Genomic DNA, 17,290 nt, shown 5'->3' on the forward strand with positions numbered 1-17,290 from the left:
CGGTCATAGCACTACACTACAGTCATAACGTTACACTACAGTCATAACATTACACTATGGTCATAATGCTACGGTCATAACGCTACGCTACAGTCATAACATTACACTACAGTCATAACGTTACGCTACAGTCATAACGTTACACTACAGTCATAACATTACACTATGGTCATAATGCTACGCTACAGTCATAACGTTACACTACAGTCATAACATTACACTATGGTCATAATGCTACAGTCATAACGTTACACTACAGTCATAACATTACACTATGGTCATAATGCTACGGTCATAACACTACACTACAGTCATAACATTACACTACAGTCATAACGTTACACTACAGTCATAACATTACACTATGGTCATAATGCTACGGTCATAGCACTACAATACAGTCATAACGTTACACTACAGTCATAACATTACACTATGGTCATAATGCTACGGTCATAACGCTACGCTACAGTCATAATTACCATACAGTCATAACGTTACGCTACAGTCATAACGTTACACTACAGTCATAACATTACACTATGGTCATAATGCTACGGTCATAACGCTACGCTACAGTTAAACGTTACACTACAGTCATAACATTACACTACAGTGTCATAACGTTACACTACAGTCATAACATTACACTATGGTCATAATGCTACGCTACAGTCATAACATTACACTATGGTCATAGCGCTACACTACAGTCATAACGTTACGCTACAGTCATAACATTACGCTATATCATAACGCTACGCTACAGTCATAACATTACACTATGGTCTAATGCTATAGTCATAACGCTACGCTACATTCATAACATTACACTATGGTCATAATGCTACGGTCATAGCACTACGCTACAGTCATAACGTTACGCTACAGTCATAACATTACACTATTGTCATAATGCTACAGTCATAACGTTACACTACAGTCATAACATTACACTATGGTCATAATGCTATAGTCATAACGCTACGCTACAGTCATAACATTACACTATGGTCATAATCTAAGTCATAACGTTACGCTACAGTCATAACATTACACTACATCATAACGTCACGCTACAGTCATAACGTTACACTACAGTCATAACATTACACTATGGTCATAATGCTACAGTCATAACGTTACACTACAGTCATAACATTACACTATGGTCATAATGCTACGGTCATAACACTACACTACAGTCATAACATTACACTATGGTCATAATGCTACGGTCATAAAGTTACACTACAGTCATAACATTACACTATGGTCATAATGCTACGGTCATAGCACTACACTACAGTCATAACGTTACATATGGTCATAATGCTACGGTCATAACGTTACACTACAGTCATAACATTACACTATGGTCATAATGCTACGGTCATAGCACTACACACAGTCATAACGTTACACTACAGTCATAACATTACACAATGGTCATAATGCTACAGTCATAACGTTACACTACAGTCATAACATTACACTATGGTCATAATGCTACGGTCATAGCACTACACTACAGTCATAACATTACACTACAGTCATAACGTTACGCTACAGCCATAACGTTACACTACAGTCATAACATTACACTATGGTCATAATGCTACGGTCATAACGCTACGCTACAGTCATAACATTACACTACAGTCATAACATTACACTACAGTCATAACATTACACTATGGTCATAACGTTACACTACAGTCATAACGTTACGCTACAGTCATAACGTTACACTACAGTCATAACATTACACTACAGTCATAACGTTACACTACAGTCATAACATTACACTATGGTCATAATGCTACGGTCATACGCTACGCTACAGCATAACATTACACTACAGTCATAACATTACACTACAGTCATAACATTACACTATGGTCATAACATTACACTACAGTCATAACGTTACGCTACAGTCATAACGTTACACTACAGTCATAACATTACACTACATCATAACGTTACACTACAGTCATAACGTTACACTACAGTCATAACGTTAACTACAGTCATAACGTACACTACAGTCATACATTACACTACAGTCATAACGTACACTAAGTCATAACGTTACACTACAGTCATAACATTACACTACAGTCATAACGTTACACTACAGTCATAACGTTACACTACAGTCATAACATTACACTATGGTCATAATGCTACGGTCATAACGCTACGCTACAGTCATAACTCTACGCTACAGTCATAACGTTACAGTCATAACTCTACGCACAGTCATAACGCTACGCTCCCTTGCTGTAGCTCTTGTCTATCTATCTAGTTGCTCTGAGTAGAGTGTAGTGTAGTGGTAGAAGTAGAGTGGTCCCAGGTTTGTTTTTTCGGAAGTGTGTGTGTTTTGTGTGTGTGTGAGTGCCTACAAGTATGTTAGGGATGTGCATCTTTCCCTTTCAAACGATTCGATACGTCTCTAGATACCTGGGCTCCATACGATAACGGAACAATACTTTCAATGCGATATGATACGGTGCACTAACATTTGTTGCATAAACACATTCATCAGCTCATGAGCTGGGCCTCTCTGAGCTGGATCTGTCTGAGCTGACCCCTGTGTGTGGTGTGTGTGTGTTGTGTGTGTTGTGTGTGTGTGTGTGTGTGTGTGTGTGTGTGTGTGTGTGTGTGTGTGTGTGTGTGTGTGTGTGTGTAAATAATGTATGTCTATGGTGTATGTACTATGTAGACACCTTAGTTGAGCACATAAGGGAGACTAGGCATCTACCATCTCATTACCACTATCAGATTAGGGGGCAATGCAGCCTGTTTTTTGTCCCTCCACTTTGGTTCTGAAATCACCATCACCCACAAATGAACTTGTCATTTTTTCAGATTAAGTGTTTGAGCTACTAATGTATCAATATTTATAATTTACAAATGAGCTATGACATAGCCAATGAATATATAGCACAACTATAAAGGATTTCCATCTCTAAATCGGATGTTGGATGTTTTTACGGAGTTCTTGTTTTCTCCTCCCGCTTCGGACATGCAGTGCGCCTTGCAAAAATGTTTGCTGTCCTCGTTATGAAATGATCAACTTTACCCTGTATATCTGAAAATGACCATATTGTTTAAACCTCTAGAGGCGATATCCGTGCCCCCACGAAAATCTAATAAGCAGTAACAAAAAATGACATCAAAATACGTCTGTTTAAACTAGAGATATGTTGTTTTGCATGGGCTGTGTATCAATCCACCGCATCCGCCAAATGTGGTCTTCCACATCTGCGGAGGAAGGTGGCCGAGCTACAGTGGCATTTGTCAGACCATGAGACATCCCGAAAATAGGTCTTCTCACGAAAACATCTGTAGCATCTGATTAGTTTGTTCTACACACTAATATGAGCCCCTATGGAAAGATGAGATGTTTTTCTCTAGGACGCCCACAAGCCTCACTAGACTAGTCTGAAGGTAGCCCGTATCAGTTTTTAAAAAACTAATGGAAGTATATATGGAGATAGTTTAGTGTCCATTTAAAAAAATATATATATATTGATCTTTCTTGTATCGCTCAGATATAGGACAGACATTATAAAACAAACTTCCTTTTGATAATTTTTTTTACTATCTGTTTTTCCATGTATGAATCTGTTATTCAATGTGTTTCTATGGGCTAATAGCAGAAAGGTCAAATTCAGTGTTTCATCAAACACTTTTTTAAATACTTTTTTTATACCTCTAAAGGGGTTCTAAAATTCTAAATCAAATAGTTAAGTGATCCTTGGTTTGACCATCTTAAAACAATTCCATATGTTAGGATTCTCTGTGACATCCTATCAAGTGCACGCCATTGCCTGCCGCCATTTTGTATTTGCATCATCACTCACCCTTTCATTCCAGACAGGAAATCATCCCTCTCTCCTGTTGCTATACCACTCCATAATATAATTTCTAGAATCTAGAAGTACAGTATTCTAGAAGCTGAATTACATTTTTGTCACCTCTCTCTCTCCAACAACTTTCTCCATTTTAACATTGGTATTGTCTCTTCCCCCTCTTTCTCTTCATCTCTTCCGCTCTCTGTCACCTGATCCTATCCCTCCCATCTCTCGTGTCATGCAATAACCCTGTTTTTGTCCATCAAACTAATGTTGTGCCTCTATGAGCTTTTAACCAATCAATGCTGAGCTTTTTGGCTGTATGTATAACTTAGATTCGAAAAAAGTGTGTTTCTCTAGATATGAAGTAGGTTTGATGTTTATATTTGCCTTCCATCTCCATGCCCCCCCTCACTCTCCCTCTCTTTGTCTTTCTCCATTCCTCTTTCTTCCTCTCTCTCTTTCTCGGATCACCACTTCCTCTCTCCTGACATTATATTTTGTTTCTTCTGCCCTATCCTCTGTCTCCATGGTGATGATGGCAGGGTTTTATGGTCTGGATGAGTCTGACCTGGACAAGGTGTTCTGGCTCCCCACCACCACCATCATCGGGGGCAGCGAGAGCGTTCTGCCCCTCAGAGATCATAAGCCACCTCGAGGTAAAGTAGATCCGCCGCATCGTATACAACACAGACTTACTCATTACTAACAAAAATAGTACACACATGCACACACACACACTGACCTCACCTCTCTTTTCCTGTCCTGTAGATGGCATACTGTCAGTCTATTGGGGTAGAGTTCATGTTCATTAATGACCTGGAGCAGTGCCAGTGGATCAGACAGAAGTTTGAGAGGCCAGGTGTCATGCAGTTTACCCTGGAGGAGAAGAGGACCTTGCTGACCAGAATGGTTCGATCCACCAAGTATGTCTGTGTGTCTGTAAGTATGGTCATATGACACAAAAATAGAGGTCTTTGGCCACGCACACCAGTGGTGGGTTTGGCCTTCAAAAGAACAATGCAAATGCAGAAAATACCTCTTCCCTACTGTAAAATATGGTGGTGCATCTTTGATATTATGGGGCTATTTTGCTTCCACTGGTCCTGGGGTCCTTGTTAAGGTCAACAGCATCATGAACTTTACCCAGTACCAGGACATTTTAGCCAGAAACCTGGTTGCCTCTACCATGAGACTGAAACTTGGCCGCAAGTGGATCTTCAAGCAAGACAATAACCCCCCACACACATCAACATCCACAAAGAAATGGTTACTTGACCACAAAATCAACATTTTGCAATGGCCATCTCTGTAGTCTCTGGACTTGAACCCCATTTAAAACCTGTGGTTTGAATTGAAGAGGGCAGTCCATAATGTCACGCCCTGACCTTAGAGATCCTTTTTATGTCTCTATTTGGTTTGGTCAGGGTGTGATTTGGGGTGGGTATTCTATGTTCTTTAGTTCTATTATTTGGATTTCTATGTTTTGGCCGGGTAGGGTTCTCAATCAGGGACAGCTGTCTATCGTTGTCTCTGATTGAGAACCATACTTAGATAGCTCTTTTTCCCACCTGTCTTTGTGGGAGGTTGACTTTGTTTGTGGCACATAGCCTTAAGCTTCACGGTTTATTTTGTATTGTTTATTGTTTTTTCGGCGTCATTTCTAATAAAAAGAAAATGTATGCTAATCACGCTGCACCTTGGTCCACTTCATTCAACAGCCGTGACACATAAGCGCAGACAACGGTTATCAAGGATTGATTATGTATGGAGGAATGGTCTATTGTTTTTTTATTTTATTATGTAACCTTCATTTAACTAGGCAAGTCAGATAAGAACAAATACTTATTTACAATGACGGCCTACCCCGGTCAAACCCGGATGATGCTGGGCCAATTGTGCGCCGCCCCGTGGGACTCCCAATCACGGCCCGTTGTGATACAGCCTGGAATCAAACCAGGGTCTGTAGTGATACCTCTAGCACTGAGATGCAGTGCCTTAGACCGCTGCGCCACTCTGGAGGCCCTAAGATCCCTCCCAATGTGTTCCCCAATTTCATAAAACATTTTTGAAAAAGTCTCAGTGTCATTATCCTCCCAAGAGGAGGGTGATGGAGTATTGAAAACAGGGGATCCACCTTCATAATTTTGACATTTTTATTATTACTTGTCAAACAAAATAAATTTTTCTGAGCAATTGTATTAGTATAAAAGAATATCATTTTAATGTATTTTTTACATACAATATAGATCAGTATTTGTATTATTTTATACAGTCTTTTTTGCTCTTTGTCAAGGGATCCAACAATTCCGGACTTCACTGTATAACTCTATCACTGGATTCTGGACTGGGTAAAATGAGGGGTGGGCGGGGCCTAACCTTGTATGACTTCCTGTTGGTCAGGTTCAAGGAGTTCCTCCAGAGGAAGTGGTCATCAGAGAAGCGTTTTGGTCTGGAGGGCTGTGAGTCTCTCATCCCGGCCCTGAAGACCATCATCGACAAGTCCAGCATGAACGGAGTAGAGAGCATCATCATGGGCATGCCCCACAGGTACTGTTACCATGGAAATGCCAATCACAGGTTGCCCCACACGTAGCGTAGCTACGGTAGTACTAGACACCAGTCTCAACCTACTGTTGTAGCTCTCCTGGTTGCTGGGATCCCGGGAATATTCACAGTTTCCATTACAACTACTTACATGCTGTTTAACATGTTCTTTACTGGAAAACCCATAGACTGTTCATTAGACCTGTAACATTTACTATACTGTACATGAAAGCTAAAAGTTTCTCTTAGTTTCTCTCTCTCCAGGGGGAGGTGAATGTGTTGGCCAATGTGATCCGTAAGGAGCTGGATCAGATCTTCTGTCAGTTTGACTCCAAGCTGGAAGCTGCTGATGAGGTCAATTATACAGCCAGTAGAGAGCAAATCAAATCACATTTTATTTGTCACATACACATGGTTAGCAGATGTTAATGTGAGTGTAGTGAAATGCTTGTGCTTCTAGTTCCGACCATGCAGTAATATATAACAAGTAATCTAACCTAACAATTTCACAACAACTACCTTATACACACAAGTGTAAATGAATAAGAATATGTACATAAAAATATATGAATGAGTGATGGCCGAACGGCATAGGCAAGATGCAGTAGATGGTATAGAGTACAGTATATACATATGAGATGCGTAATGTAGGGTATGTAAACATTATATAAAGTGGCATTGTTTAAAGTGGCTAGTGATACATTACATCAAGATGGCAAGATGCAGTAGATGGTATAGAGTACAGTACAGGAAGGGACATGATGTTCATTGGTGCCCTAAAGATAACAACCCAGGTGTAGAATGGAAACTCTCCTGGTAACACAATGGAAACACTCCTGGTGACACAATGGAAACTCTCCTGGTAAATCATGGAAACACTCACCTGGTGACACAATGGAAACCTCTGGTGAAGTCGGACTTTTGGAAATGCTCTCCTGGGTAAAACAATGGAGAGCGTCCTGTGGAACTAATGGAAACTCTCTGGTTAAAAATGGAAACCTGACCATCTCCTGGTACACAAATTGGAAACCTCCTTGGTGACAATGGGAAACTGCTCCTTGGTACACAATTGGAAACACTGACCTGGACTTTCGGTAACACAATGGAAACTCCTGGTGAACATGGCTCCCATGGAACACAAAACACTCCTGCGGATCGTAACACCAATGGAAACACTCCTGGTTGAACAATGGAAACTCTCCTGGTGACACATGTGAACTCTCCTGGTACAAATTGGAAAACTCCTGGTGAAATGGAAACCTAAATGAAAATCTCCTGGTAACACAATGGAAACACTCCTGGTGACACAATGGGAAATCTCCCTGGTACACCAATGGAAACACTCCTGGTGACACGATGGAAACCCTCGGTGGACACAATGGAAACCTCCCTGGTGAACAAATGGAATCCTGGTGACACAATAGAACCCTGTTGACACAATGGAAACTCCTGGTAACACAATGGAAACCTCCTGGTAACACAAATGGAACATCCTGGTGACACAATTAGAAAACCCTCCTGATGAAACAATGGAGAACTCTCTTGCCTCTGTATATGATGGGCTGGGTAACACAATTGGAAACACTCCTGTGTGACACAACTATGTGCCTAAACCAGGTGACACATATCGAACTCTCTGGTGACACATATGGAAACTCCTGGTGACACAATGGCAACTCTCTGGTGAACAAGGAAACTCTTCTGGTTGACATTTCAATGAACCCTCCTGGTGACACAATGGAAAATCTCCTGGTGACACAATGGAAACTCTCCTGGTGACACAATAGAAACTCTCTGGTGACACAATGAAACTCTCCTGGTGACACAAAGTTGGAAAAATCTTCTGTAACACAATAGAAACCCTCCTGTGTGACACAATTGGAAACTCTCCTGGTGACACAATGGAAACTCTCCTGGTGACACAATGGAAACTCTCCTGGTGACACATGGACTCGGTACAATGGAAATCTTCTGGTGAACAATGGAAACATCTTTGGTACACAATGGAACTCTCCTGGTGACACATATGGAAACTCCTCCTGGTGACACAATGGAAACTCTCCTGGTGACACAATGGAAACCTCCTGGTGACAAATGTGGAAACCCTCCTGGTGACAATGTGGAACCTCTGTGCACAATGTGGAAACTCTCGTGGTGACATAATAGAAACCCTCCTCATACACAATGGAAACTCTCCTGGTGACCAATGGAGAACCCCTCTGGTGACCACAATGGAAACTCTTGGTGACACAATGGAAACTCTCCTGGTGACACAATAGAAATCTCTGGTGACACAATGTGAAACTCCTCTTTGGTGACACAAGTGGAAACTCTGGTAACACATAGAACTCTCTCTGGTGACACAATGGAAACCTCCTGGTGACACAATGGAAACTCTCATGGTGACACGGATAGAACCTCCTGGTGACACAATGAAACCCCATGGGTGACACGTAGAGACAACCCTCCTGGTGACAACATGAGAAACCTCCTGGTGACACATAGAAACCCTCCCGTGGAACATAGAAACCCTCCTGTAACACAATGGAACCTCTGGTAACACAAAGAAAACTCTCTTTGGTGCCACAATAGAAACCCTCCTGGTGACACAATGGAAACCCCTCCTGGTAAATCATAGAATCTCCTGGTAACACAATAGAACCCTTGGTAAACAATGGAAACCTCTGGTAACACCATAGAACCTCCTCGTGAACTAATGGAACCTCCCTCGTGACAACAATGGAACTCTTCTGGTGACACATGTGGAAACTCTTCTGGTGACCACATGTGGAAACTCTCGTGGTGACACAATGTGGAATCTCGTGGTGACACAATGTGGAAACTCTCGGGTGACACAATGTGGATTGGGGAAAGGGTCTTCATGGTTGGACCACCAATTGTGGAAAGTCTCCTGGTGACACAATGTGGAAACTCCTGGTGACAAATGTGGACTCCGTGGTAACAATTGTGGAACTCTCGTTCTGGTGAACACCATGTGGAAACCTCCTCGGTGACACAATGTGGAACTCTCCTTGGTGACACAATGTGGAAATCTCCTGGTGACACAATGTGGAACTACTCCTGGTGACACAATGTGGAACTCTCTGGTGACACAATGTGGACACTCTCTGGTGACACAATGAAAACTGCTGGTGACAATACAGAAGTCTACCTGGTGACACAATGGAAACCCTCCTGGTGAACAATGTGGACATCTCCTGGTGAACAATGAAAACATCTGGTAACACAATAGAACCCCTGGTAACACAATGGAAACTCTCTGGTAACACAATGGTATAACTCTCTGGTAACACAATAGGAAAACTCTCTGGTAAACATGGAACCTCTCCTCTGGTGACTAACATAGAAACCCTCCTGCTAACACCATGGGAAACCCTCTGGTGAACAATGGAACTCTCTCTGGTTGACAACAGGAGAAACCCTCCTGCTGACCATGGTAACCCCTCTGGTGACAACATGAGAACCTCCTGGATAACACAATGGAATACTCTTCTGGTGACACAATGTAACGCTCCTGGTAACAAATGGAACTCCAGTGACACATAGAACTCTCCTGCCTGACACAGATGGAAACTTCTCCTGGGTGACACAATGGAAAACCCTCCTGTTAACGATAGAAACTTGGCACGAAGCCCTCCTGGTGACAAATAGAAACCCTCCTGGTTGACACAATGAAACCCTCTGGTGACACAATAGAAACCTCCTGGTGACATAAAGAAACCCTCCTGGTGACACAATAGATGGAACTCCGGTACACTGGTGCTTGCGTTAGCTGCGGCAGTTGCTAACCCTCCTTGGTGGATTTAACACAATGGAAACTCCTGGTAAAAATAACGTGACAATGGAACCTCTCCTGGTGACACTATGGAAAACTCTCTGGTAACACAATGGAAACTTTCCTGGTAAACACAATAGAACTCTCCTGATAAGAATTGAACACAATGGAAAATCCTCCTGGTAACACAATGGAAACTTGGTAACTACAATGGAAATCCTCCTGAGTAAGCACAATAGAAACCTCCTGGTGACCAATGGAACGCCTCCTGGTGACATCGATGGAAACCTCCTGTACCATGTGGAAACCTCTGGTGACACAATGTGGAATCTTCTGGTGAACAATGTGGACAACTCTCGTGGTGAACCACAACTGGGAACTCGTAGGGAATACCATCGTGGTGAAACATGACCTGTGGTTGACACAATGTGGAAACTCTGTGTACCAATGTGGAACACTCTGCGTGGGTGACATACAATGTGGAAACTCTCGTGACGTGACACAATGTGTAACTCTCCTAGGGTGACACAATGCTGCGAAACTCTCCTGGTGACACAATGTGGAAACTCTCGTGGTTGACACAATGGTGAAACCTCCTCGTGACAAAGTGTGAAACTCCTCGTGACACAATGTGGAAACTCTCGTGGTGACACAATGTGGAAACTCTCATGGTGACACAATGTGGAAACTCTCCTGGTGACACAATGTGGAAACCCTCCTGGTGACACAATAGAAACCCTCCTGGTGACACAATAGAAACTCTCTTGGTAACACAATGTGGAAACTCTCCTGGTGACACAATAGAAACCCCCCTGGTGACACAAAAGAAACCACCCTGGTGACACAATGGAAACCCTCCTGGTAACACTCCTGGTAACACAATAGAAACTCTCTTGGTAACACAATGGAAACTCCTGGTAACACAATGTGGAAACTCCCCTGCTAACACATTGGAAACTCCCCTGCTAACACATTGGAAACTCCCGGTAACACAATGTGGAAAGTGAATAACATGGAAAAAGTCCTATCAGAAGCTAAAGAAAATGAAAAATGTTTACTCATACAATTCACCTCCATTTCACTTCTGAACATGCCCTTTCTTTATCCCTCCCCCCTCTCTCTATCTCTCTCCTTCTCCCCATCAGGGTTCTGGAGATGTGAAGTACCATTTGGGGATGTGGCACCGTAGGATCAACCGGGTCACTGATAGGAACATCCCACTGTCACTCATGGCTAACCCCTCCCACCTGGAGGCTGTGGACCCCGTGGTGCAGGGCAAGAACAAGGCTGAGCAGTTCTACTGTGGAGACACAGAGGGAAAAATAGTATGTACGCATTTATATTTCTGTGTGTGTGATCCAGGTGATGTCCATCCTGCTCCATGGTGATGCAGCGTTTGCAGGCCAGGGGGTTGTCTATGAGACCTTCCACCTCTCTGACCTGCCCTCCTACACCACCCACTGCAATGTCCATGTGGTGGTCAACAACCAGGTAACACATCCTGCAACACTACACACAGCACTGTCCATGTGGTGGCCCTGATGACCACAATGGAAACTCTCCCTGGTAACACAATGGAAACACTCCTGGTGACACAGATGGAAACCCTCCTGGTGACACAATGGAAACTCTCCTGGTGACACAATGAAACCCGTCCTGGTACACAATGGAAACTTCCTCCTGGTGACACCATGGAAACTCTTCTGGTGAACAAATAGAAACCCTCCTGGTGACACAAATGAAAACTCTCCTGGTACCACAATGAAACCTCTCCTTGGTGACAGCAATAGAAAACTCTTCCTGGTGACACAATGGAAAAACTCTCCTTTGTGACACAATGGAAACTCTTCTGGTAACACAATAGAAAACCCTCCTGGTGAACACAATGGAAAACTCTCCTGGTGACACAATGGAAACCTTCTCCTGGTGACACAATGGAAACTCTCCTGGACACAATGGAAAACCCTCCTGGTGACACAATGGGAAACTCTTTCTGGTGACACAATTGGAAACCTCTTCTGGTAACACAAATGAAACTCTCCTGGTGACACAATGCGAAACTCTCCTGGTGACAACAATGGGAAACTCTCCTGGTGACACAATGGAAACCCTCTTGTGACCACAATGTGAAACCCCTCCTGGTGACACAAGTGGAAAAACCCTCTGTGACACAATGTGGAAAACTCTCGTGGTGAATAATAGAAACCCTCCTTCTAACACAATGTAAACTCTCCTGGTGACACAATTGGGAAACCCTCCTGGTGACACAATGGAAACCCTCCTGGTGACACAATGGGAAACCCTCCTGGTGACACAATAGAAACTCTCCTGGTGACAAATAGAAAACTCTCCTTGTGACACAATGGAAACCCTCCTGGAACACAATAGAAACTCTCCTGCGTGACACAATGGAAACCCTTCCTGGTGAACACATGGAAAACTCTCATGGTGACACGAATAGAAACCCCTCTGCGAAATCCCATAAAGATAGACACGATAGACTCTGGTTCAATCCCTCCTTTCTGCTGACACAACCTCCAGAACCGTGACACAATAGAAACCCTTCCTGGGTCAACAACCCCAATCGGAAACCCTCCTGGTAACCCAATAGAAAACCCTCCCCAATAGAAACCCTCCTGTTGACACCACTGGAAACCCTTCCTGCCCCACACAACTACCTTGTAACACAAATAGAAACCCCTCTCAACACAATGGAACTCTCTCCGATAACACAATACCAAACCCTCCTCGTCGACACAATGGCAAAACCCTCCTCGTCGAATCTATCGAATGAGAGAACAATCTTCTAAGAGAATAACACAACCAAACGTAGCCAACTAACTCTTCTTGGTGGACTAGCAACTAGTGAGGCATAACACATTTACTCTATTCGGTATGAACACTAAGTGATGGTAGAAAACTACCTTCTATATTCTGAAACAACTAGGATCCTCGAGTCCCAAAAATGTCTCTATGGCTTCTAGACTCACTATTGTGGGCTGGGTATCCAAAAGTCTCATGTCCTACGTCTCGATCAGTTCAATGTCGTGTAGATTCGAATCCCATTCTGTGTTGGTTGATCCACACAACTGGTGGTGTATTCCACTACTCACTCTGGTGGTGACACAATGTGCTGAGTTATATGGAGCTTTCCCCTATGGTTGCGCAATCACAGATTGGGATTACAATCTCCTCTCGAGTGTGGGTGTACTACCCATCCAATTGTTGTGTACCCCCCTACCTCGTCGAACTACGATGTTGTTAAACCATCATCCCATGGTAGTGGCATCTACTGATGGTACAAAACTTGGCTTCGCTGTGACTCATGATTCAAACTGTCTTCTCGCGTCCGAAATCCAATTCGAGATGTGGGTTGTGCAAATCTTCTCACACCCTGGTGTCCCAATCAACGATATGGGTGTCACCTCTAACCTGGTCGAACTATGGCAATGAGTCCAAACCCTTCCTACGTTGTGTGATTCCAACCACCACAATAGAAACTCTCCTGTGACACATGGAACCCTCCTGGGACACAATGATTGGAAACATCTGCCTGGTGACACAATAGAAACCCGTCCTTGGGAACACAATAGAACCCCCCCTGGCTTAACACAATTGAAAACTCTCCTGGTAACACAATGGAAACTCTCCTGTAACAACAATGGAAACTCTCCTGATAACCACAATGGAAACTCTCCTATATGGACACAATAGAAACCCTCCTGCTAACAACAACAACCCTCCTGGTGACACAATGGAAAACTCTCCTGGTGACCACAATAGAAACCCTCCTGCTGACACAATGGAAACCCTCCTGGTGACACAATGGAAACCCTACAAGGTAACACAATGGAAACTCTTCTTAAGATAACAACAATGGAAACAAACACTCCTGGTAACCACAATAGAAACCCTCCAGGGTTTGACAACATATAGAAACTCTCCTGCTGACACAATGGAAACTCTCCGGGTGACACAATGGGAAACCCCTCCTGGTGACCACGATAGAAACCCTCCTGGGAACACGATAGAAACACACATCACCTGGTGACACAATGGAAACCCCTCCTGGTGGACACCAATAGAAAAACCTCCTGGTTGACACAATAGACAACCCCTCCTGGTGACACAATAGAAACCCTCTGGTAACACAATAGAAAACCCCTTCCTGAGTAACACAAATGGAAACCCTCCTTGGTAACACAATAAGAAACCCTCCGGTGACACAATGGAAACTCTCCTGGTGACAACAATGGAAAACTCTCCTGGTAACACAATAGAAACTCTCCTGGTAAACAATAGCAAACTCTTCACCCCCTCACAATAACTGAGTAACACAATAAGGAAAACCCTCCCTGTAACACAATAACCCTCCTCAATAACAAACAATGGAAAACATCTCCTGTAACACATAGAAACCCTCCTGGGAAGATCAGACACAATGGAAACCCTCCTGCTGACACAATGGAAAACACACATACAACTCGTGGACACAATGTGGGAAACTCTTCTGGTGACACCAATGCTGGGAAACTCTTCTGGTTGACACAATGTGGAAACTCTCGTGGTAACAACAATGTGGGAAACTCTCGTGGTGACACAATGTGGAAACTCTCAGTGGTGGAACACAAATGTTGGAAACTCTCGTGGTGACACAATGTGGAAACTCTCGTTGGTGACACAATGTGGAAACTCTCGTGGTGACACAATGTGGAAACTCTCCTGTGACACCAATTGTGGAAACTCTCCTGGTGACACAATGTGCGAACTCTCGTGGTGACACAATGTTGAAACCCTCTCGCTGACACCAATGTAAAAAGAAACCCTCACAATCAATACACAAGTGGAAAAACTCTCGTCATGACACAATGGTGCGAAAACTCTCATGGTGAGCACAATGCTGGAAACTCTCCTTGGTGACACAATGTTGGAAACCCCTCCTCTGGGACACAATAAAAACCCTCCTGTGACACAATGGTATGAAACTTCTCAATTAGTGGGTAGCGAACATCTCAGAATAACGTGATGATACTCAACATCTCCTAGCTGAGCACATGATTCGAAACTCCCCCTGGTGATCGAGCCAAAAGAACACCTATCTCTCTGTGTGTGCCACATCATGTGTGGAAAGCTTCACTCTCTCACTGGTGGGTCCAATCCACATCCTCTGTGGTTCCAAACAATCACTATTACGTGCTGTTTCTCTCTAACACACATTGGTGTAAATACACCTTGAGCCAACTCGAGCAATCTAGGAATCACTAGTAGATTTCCTTCCCAAACAATTCCAGCCTAGAATCTGCGCCTGCCTATCCACACCCTAGGTTGGTGTGTGGCGAAACATTCCCGTTTCAGGTGCACACTAGCGAGAGTTCGATGGAGTCACTGAGTTGTTCCAATCCATTGGAGTAGAGCTATGGCAAATCAATTAGTCTCGTGATTCAGATGCATTAGGTCTAAGATGATGAGTATACTGTGCAAAGAGTGTGTGAGCGTCTAGTATCTCTGATCCTTCACACCCCTCCAGTGTAGTCACCTCTGAAGCAATCGCGCACCTTTCTTTCCTTTGGGTGTATATCCCTACCTCCACTCTCGCTCGGTAACAATCTCTTCTACTTCTCCGTTACATACACACTCAAATCAGATGGGTTCATGGATGTAGTAAAGTGGAGATGGAACACTCTACACCCTCTTGGCTTGGATGCTTGAGCTCTCAACTCTGTCTTAGACGATATCTAGACTCAATAGAATCGCGGTGTGGATACCACCTTGATCCGCGTTGAGTATCCAATCTCCCATGCTATGAAGTCCCACATCTACCAGAAGTCGTAACACACACTCCGCCGAATCTCTAACGGGCACGGTCAACCTGTCGAACACTCCGAGTTGTCAGAGTAGGAGCATACAGGAAATACAAATAGAGTGGATGGACCCTCTAGAACGCGCTGGATCCGAATTCCTCATGTGATCTGGATGTTGAGGAACACCTCCAAGGAGAGAGTGAAAATAAAAATGAGTAATTGTACGCATGTTATAATACTGTGTGTAACCGCGTGTGCTAGGTCCAGAACCTGTGCCTAGTACCCAGTGACGCTGCGATTCCGATTGTTAGGAGTGCAGCCGTTGCAGAGGCCAGGGGTTGTCTATGAGAACCTTCCACCTCTCTGGACCTATCGCTCCTCCTACACGCGACCATCAATGCAATGCCTCCAATGTGGGTGTGTCAACATAACCAAGCGATCAAGACACATCCTGCACGTACCACTCCCACAGTTCACGTGCACTGTTCTCGAATGTGTGGTAAGGGCAGAACAACCAGGTAACACATCCTGGCAACACTACACACAGCCACTGTCCAAGTGGTTGGTCAACAACCAGGTAACAACATCCTGCAACACATACACACAGACTGTTCCAAGTGGTGGTCAACAACCAGGTAACACATCCTGCAACACTACACACAGCCAGCTGAATACCAATGTGGTGAGATCAAACACTAGGTACACAATCACTCTCCGCATCAAACTTACCACACACACAGCACTGTTCCAAGTGGTGGTCAACAAAGTCATCACCTCAAACACTATACCTGCAGCACTTAATCTAGACGACCAGCACTGTCCTAGTAGTAGGTGGTCAACAACCAGGTAACACATCCTGCCAACCACTACACACGAGCACTTCATTGGTGGGCACAACCAGGTAACAACATCCTGCACAACTACACACAGCACTGCTCCATTTGGGTGGTTCACACAACCAGGAACCACATCTGCCAACACTACACACAGCAACGGTGTTCCTCTAAGTCTGTGAAGCAAATGGCCTGACTTAACACGAGGTACACAAGCATCCGTGACCACCCAACAAGCTAACACCGTGACAGCACTGTCCATGTGGTGGTCAACAACCGCAGTAACATCATGGCACTGCAACACTTAACACACAGTACTGCCATGTGGTGGTCAAAACAACCATGTATACACGATCCTTGCTAACACTACCAACACAGCACGGTCCAAGATGGTGTCAACAACCAGGTAAACACATGCTGCAACACTACCACACAGCACTGGTGCGCATT

General features: G+C 43.9%; 1 pseudogene; it reads left to right on the forward strand.

Moving 5' to 3' along the window:
- The first annotated feature begins 4,401 nt into the window (after positions 1–4,401).
- On the forward strand, positions 4,402–11,736 carry LOC111960906 (2-oxoglutarate dehydrogenase complex component E1-like; annotated as a pseudogene).
- Positions 11,737–17,290: the final 5,554 nt, after the last annotated feature.

The sequence above is a fragment of the Salvelinus sp. IW2-2015 genome, linkage group LG4q.1:29, assembly GCF_002910315.2.
Source record: "Salvelinus sp. IW2-2015 linkage group LG4q.1:29, ASM291031v2, whole genome shotgun sequence".
Lineage (NCBI taxonomy): Eukaryota > Metazoa > Chordata > Actinopteri > Salmoniformes > Salmonidae > Salvelinus > Salvelinus sp. IW2-2015.